The sequence below is a fragment of the Corylus avellana genome, chromosome 7, assembly GCF_965113065.1.
Source record: "Corylus avellana chromosome 7, dhCorAvel1.hap1.2, whole genome shotgun sequence".
In the NCBI taxonomy this organism is placed as follows: Eukaryota; Viridiplantae; Streptophyta; class Magnoliopsida; order Fagales; family Betulaceae; genus Corylus; species Corylus avellana.
In genome coordinates, this window is record NC_142496.1 from 19715783 (window position 1) to 19721850 (window position 6068).

Below are 6068 nucleotides of genomic sequence, written 5' to 3' on the forward strand. Positions count from 1 at the left end.
ATACTTCAATTGTGATTATAAGTAACACATTGTTGAATCTAATGTCAATTACTTAATTTGATATTATATAATCATATAATCTCATTAAATTATAGCATATGATTAATTATTTAAATTATTATCATATTTACTTATAATCTTTTTTTCTTTGAATTGTTAATATCTAATGGTAAATGGTAATGTTCAAACTCCTAAATCCTAAATTCCTAAAGTATCTAATAATGCTTTAATTAAATTGTAGTTATAAGTAATATATTGTTTAATTCAATTGAATCAATTGTGATTATCATTGTACATGAATCATATGATTAACTTGTAGACTTATAACTTATGAGTTATGTAATATTATATATGTATTATTTATTATTATCTAATCATATGATTTAATGATCAAGTCATCATGTGATATAATCATATCAATTATAGTGATAATATATAAATGACTAAAATTATAATGATAATACATTAATACTTAAATTGTGTTTATAAGTAACACATTGGTCATTGTTTAATCCAATGTCAATTACTTAATTTGATATTATACGAATCATATCATCATTATACATTAATAATATGATTCACTTGATGTCTTAAATAAAGTATTTGAATTGTCATTGAATCATATGATTAAGTATTGATATTATACATTTATATTATTCATATGCATATATAGACTTATAATATATATAGACTTATAAGTTTATAACATACATTGGAAATATGTCTCTAGATATTTAATTGTTGTATTAGTATGAATTGGTATACTTATGAGTTATGTTATATTATATATGTATAATCAAATGATTTAATGATCAATTGATCATGTGATATAATCATATAAATTATAGTGATAATATATTAATATTCAAATTGTGATTTAATTATTTTTTAAAAAAAATTGTGATTTAATGATCAAGTGATTATATGATATAATCATATAAATTATAGTGATAATATATTAATACTCAAATTGTGATTTAATTAATTTTAAAAAAAAATTGTGATTTAATGATCAAGTGATTGTGTTATATGTATAAATATTTTTATAATTATAATTATAAAAATATATTATATAAAAAGGCGGTTAGCAGTTACGGTTAGTAAACCCAATAACCGCTAACCTCTAATTGATAGGCGGTTAGCAGTTAATACGGTTAAACGGTTAAGCGATTAGCAGTTATGGGTTAGCGGACGGTTTTTAACCGCCCGCATTGACACCCCTATTTTTTGATAGAGGTATGTTAAAAAATGTCCAAAACCATCTAAAATAATCCATAAGAAAAGGCTAAAGGAAGGCCAAAAAACCAAAATAGGCCCAAACGATTCAATTTATAAAAAGCAATTATGCGATGTGGTTATAAGTTTTAATAATCGCTAACTGGCAATTATTTTAAAACCATTAACCGCCTAAGGTGGAGCGGTTATGAAAATTTGGATAATCGCATAAGGTGGTTGCAGTTGATAGTCAGAGACAATAATTGCTAACTGTAGCCCTTAATGTTCAGTTTTATTTACAAAAATTAGTTTGTAGTATATATATATATATATATATATATATATATATATATATATATATATATATATATATATTTTGTTTAAAAAAAAAGAAAGAAAATACATGCAATTTTCCCTACAAGAATCAAAGGTTATTGTAGTCGTTCTAGAGTATATAAATATAATACTTTATTTTTGCCATTTTAATTGTTAAAATAACTAGAGAATATATGAATGAACTGAATACTATATTTTTGTGTGTATTAAAATGTATACAAATGGGGCCCATTTATAGTTGAATAATGCCAGATAAAATAGGAAATACAATCATGAAATTAATGTACAATATTGTAGAATAATATCAAAATATATATATACAGGGAAAAGAAATCAAATTAGCAATTATGGTGAATATCAAAATATATTCAGAATATATCAGAATATATTCTAACATCCCCCCTCAAACTCAAGGTGGTAATGTAGATGCCAACTTGAGTTTGGGAACAAGATAACGAAACCGTCCAGGTAGATGTGCTTTGGTGAACATATCGGCCAACTGATTAACGGAAGCAATAGGACAGAGACGGAGAGTTCCCTGCAAAAGATGATGGCGCACAAAATGACAGTCGATCTCAATGTGTTTAGTATGTTCATGAAATACATCATTATGCACAATTTGAATCGCACTTCAATTGTCACAAAATATAAGAGAACTAGAGGTTTGAGAAACACCAATATCATGTAAGAGCCAGAAGAGCTCAGAGGTGGTGTCAGCAAGAGCATGATACTTAGCTTCTGTGCTAGAGTGGGCAACAACATATTGTTTCTTGCTACGCCAAGAGATAAGAGAATCACCAAGTAAGAAACAATAACCCGTGGTGGAACGACGATTAATGGGATCACTTGCCCAATCAGCAGCTGAATATACATGTAAATCTAATGATGAGTGAGAAGAGAAATGCAAACCATGAAACAAAGTGTCCTTCACGTAGTGAAGGATGCGAAGAACAGCCGCATAATGAACTGAGCGTGGTGCGGTCATAAACTGACTAACAAGATGAACCTCGTAGAAAAGATTCGGTCGTGTCACAGTAAGATAGATGAGACTTCCAACTAACTATTGATATAGAGTGGCATCAGAAAGTAACTCACAGTGAGTGTCACGAAGTTTGACATTTGTCTCTAGGGGGCTATCAACAATTTTGCAATCGGTAAGGCTAGCTCGTGAGAGGAGATCTGAAGCATATTTGGCTTAAGAGAGATAGTAACCATTTGGATCAAAAGAGGAACACAAAGAAGTATGGGTGATTCGGTGTTAGACACCTACGTCCACCACTCAGAATACCCCTAAAGGTTATATAACTTACATTGTGCTCATTAACTTGATTTGTCTACAATACAAAGGTCCTTATTTATAGGGTAATGACTAAATACAAGTATAATAATCAAATCCCTTTGGTTTGAGTACAATCCCAATATATGATTACAATCAACTTATAAATAGAGAATATTTCAATATCAATCTAATTATGGAATATACGGAAAATATTATATATTTTTCATATATTCTAACATCCACTTCAAACTCAAGGTGGAATATTCTGTAACTTTGAGTTTGAAATCCGAAACAATGATGATGGTGGTGGCGGAGGCTGGGAACGAGCCGTAGATGGTGTAGGTTGCCAAAGAAGATAGAGGCTAGGGGGTGGCCAGCAACGGCGGTAGGTGGCTGTTGCGGGCAACGGGCCAAACTCTAAAAAGGGGCCGACAACGGGCCATGGCTGACAACAAGCCAAACTTCAAAAGGGGCTGACAACGGGCCAAGGCTGACAATGAGCCAAACTTCAAAAAGGGCCAACAACAGGCCAAGGTTGACAATGAACCAAACTTCAAAATGGGCCGACGACGGGCCAAAATCCAAAAAGGGCCAAAAATAAAAAGAAAATGAGTCCACTTAGGCTGTTATCAGATCGGCGCACCGAACTTAACCGGTGCGTGGCGCGCGTGGTGACACATAGAGGAGCGTGGAAGGTGGATGCAGCGGAACAATGAGATTGTTGGAGAGAACACCCGAAAATGTCAATGACGTTGAAGGCCACAAGAAAGTGCCTTTGATACCATGTTAAAATATATAAACTTTAATACCATGTTAAAATAACTAGAGAGTATAGGGATGAACTAAATATTATATTTCTGTGTGTAAACTGTATACAAAGTGGGCCTATTTATAGTTGAATAAGGCCAGATAAAATAGGAAATACAATCGCATAATTAATGTACAGGGAAAAGAGATCAAATCAGCAATTATGGTGAATATCAAAATATATTCTGAATATATTCTAACATCCCCCCTCAAACTCAAGGTGTTAATGTAGATGCCAACTTGAGTTTGGAAATAAGATAATGAAACAGTCCAGGTGAATGTGCTTTGATGAACACATCGGCCAACTGATCAGCGGAAGTAATAGGATAGAGACTGAGAGTTCCTTTCAAAAGATGATTGCACAAAAAATGACAGTCGATCTCAATGTGTTTAGTACGTTCATGAAATACATCATTATGCGCAATCTGAATCGCACTTCGAGCAAGAGCACGATACTCAGCTTCAGTGCTAGAGTGGGCAGCAACATATTATTTCTTGCTACGCCAAGAGATAAGAGAATCACCAAGTAAGAAACAATAACCCTTAGGGGAACGACGATCAGTGGGATCACCTGCCCAATCAGCATTTGAATATACATGTAAGTCTAATGATGAGTGAGAAGAGAAATGCAAACCATGAAACAAAGTGCCCTTCACGTAGTGAAGGATGCGAAGAACAGCCGCATAAAGAAACTGAGCGTGGTGCGGTCATAAACTAACTAACAAGATGAACCGCATAGGCAAGATCCGATCGTGTCACAGTAAGATAGATGAGACTTCCAACTAACTGTTGATAGAGAGTGGCATCAGAAAGTAACTAACCATCAGTGGCACGAAGTTTGACATTTGTCTTTAGAGGGCTATCAACAATTTTGCAATCAGTAAGGCCAACTCGTGAGAGGAGATTTGAAGCATATTTGGCTTGAGAGAGATAGTAACCATTTGGATTATAAGAGGAACACAAAGAAGTACTTGTGGTTCGGTGTTAGACACCTACGTCCACCACACGAAATACCCCTAAGGGCTACATTGTGCTCATTAACTTGATTTGTCTACAGTACAAAGGTCTTTATTTGTAGGGTAATGACTAAATACAAGTATAATAATCAAATCCCTTTTATTTGAGTATAATCTCAATATATGATTACAATCAACCCATAAATAGAGAATATTTCAATATCAATCTAATTATGGAATATACGGTAAATATTATATATTTTATATATATTCTAACATCCCCCTCAAACTCAAGGTAGAATATTCTAGACTTTGAGTTTGAAATCCAAAACAATGATGACGGCAGTGGCGGAGGCCGAGAACGAGTCGTAGATGGTGGAGGCTGCTGAAGAAGATAGAGGCTAGGGGGTGGCCAGCAACGGCAGCAAGTGGCTGGTGAATGCAGATTCAAAAAAGGGCCGACAAAAGGCCAAACTCCAAAAATGGGCCAACAACGGGCCAGGGCTAATAACAAGCCAAACTTCAAAAGGGGCCGACAATGGGCCAGGGCTGACAATGAGCCAAATTTCAAAAGGGGCCGACAACGGGCCGGGACTGACAATGAACCAAACTTCAAAAGGGGCCGACGACGGGCCAAAATCCAAAAAAGGGCCAAAAATAAAAAGAAAATGAGCACACTTGGATGGTTATCAGATCGGCGCACCGAACCTGACCGGGGCGTGGCGCACATGATGACACATAGAGGAGCGTGGAAGGTGGATGCAGCGGAACAATGAGATTGTTGGAGAGAACACCCGAAAACGTCAATGACGTTGAAGGCCACAAGAAAGTGTCTTTGATACCATGTTAAAATATATAAGCTTTAATACCATGTTAAAATAACTAGAAAATATAGGGATGAGCTAAATACTATATTTCTGTGTGTAAACTGTATACAAAGTGTGCCTATTTATAGTTGAATAAGACCAGATAAAATAGGAAATTCAATCGCAGAATTAATGTACAATATTGTAAAATAATATCAATATATATATACAAGGAAAAGAGATCAAATCAGCAATTATTGTGAATATAACATTATTTGGTGGGTGTGTACACAAAACAAATGGAAAGTCACATATATATCTATTTTTAGTTTGAAAACTTTTATCAAAATCATTGCGGATATGGTTTTCAAGAAGTAGTTTAATTGATTGGAGACCACACCTTATGAAACATAGGTCACTGATTCAAATTCTCCTACCCCATTCCCTCACATTGTGCGAATATGTAAAAAAAAAAAAAAATCATTGCCTATATGTAAAAAAATTTATTTATTTCTAAAAGTGTGCATTAATTAAGATATGGTTGGGCATTCTTGTTATTTAAGAAAAAATGAAAACATTCTCAAGCCAAAGTAATGTTGATTTCCGTCTCCTAGATGATAATTCATGCTCTCAACAAAAGGTCATTAGAACAAACTTTTGATTTGAGAA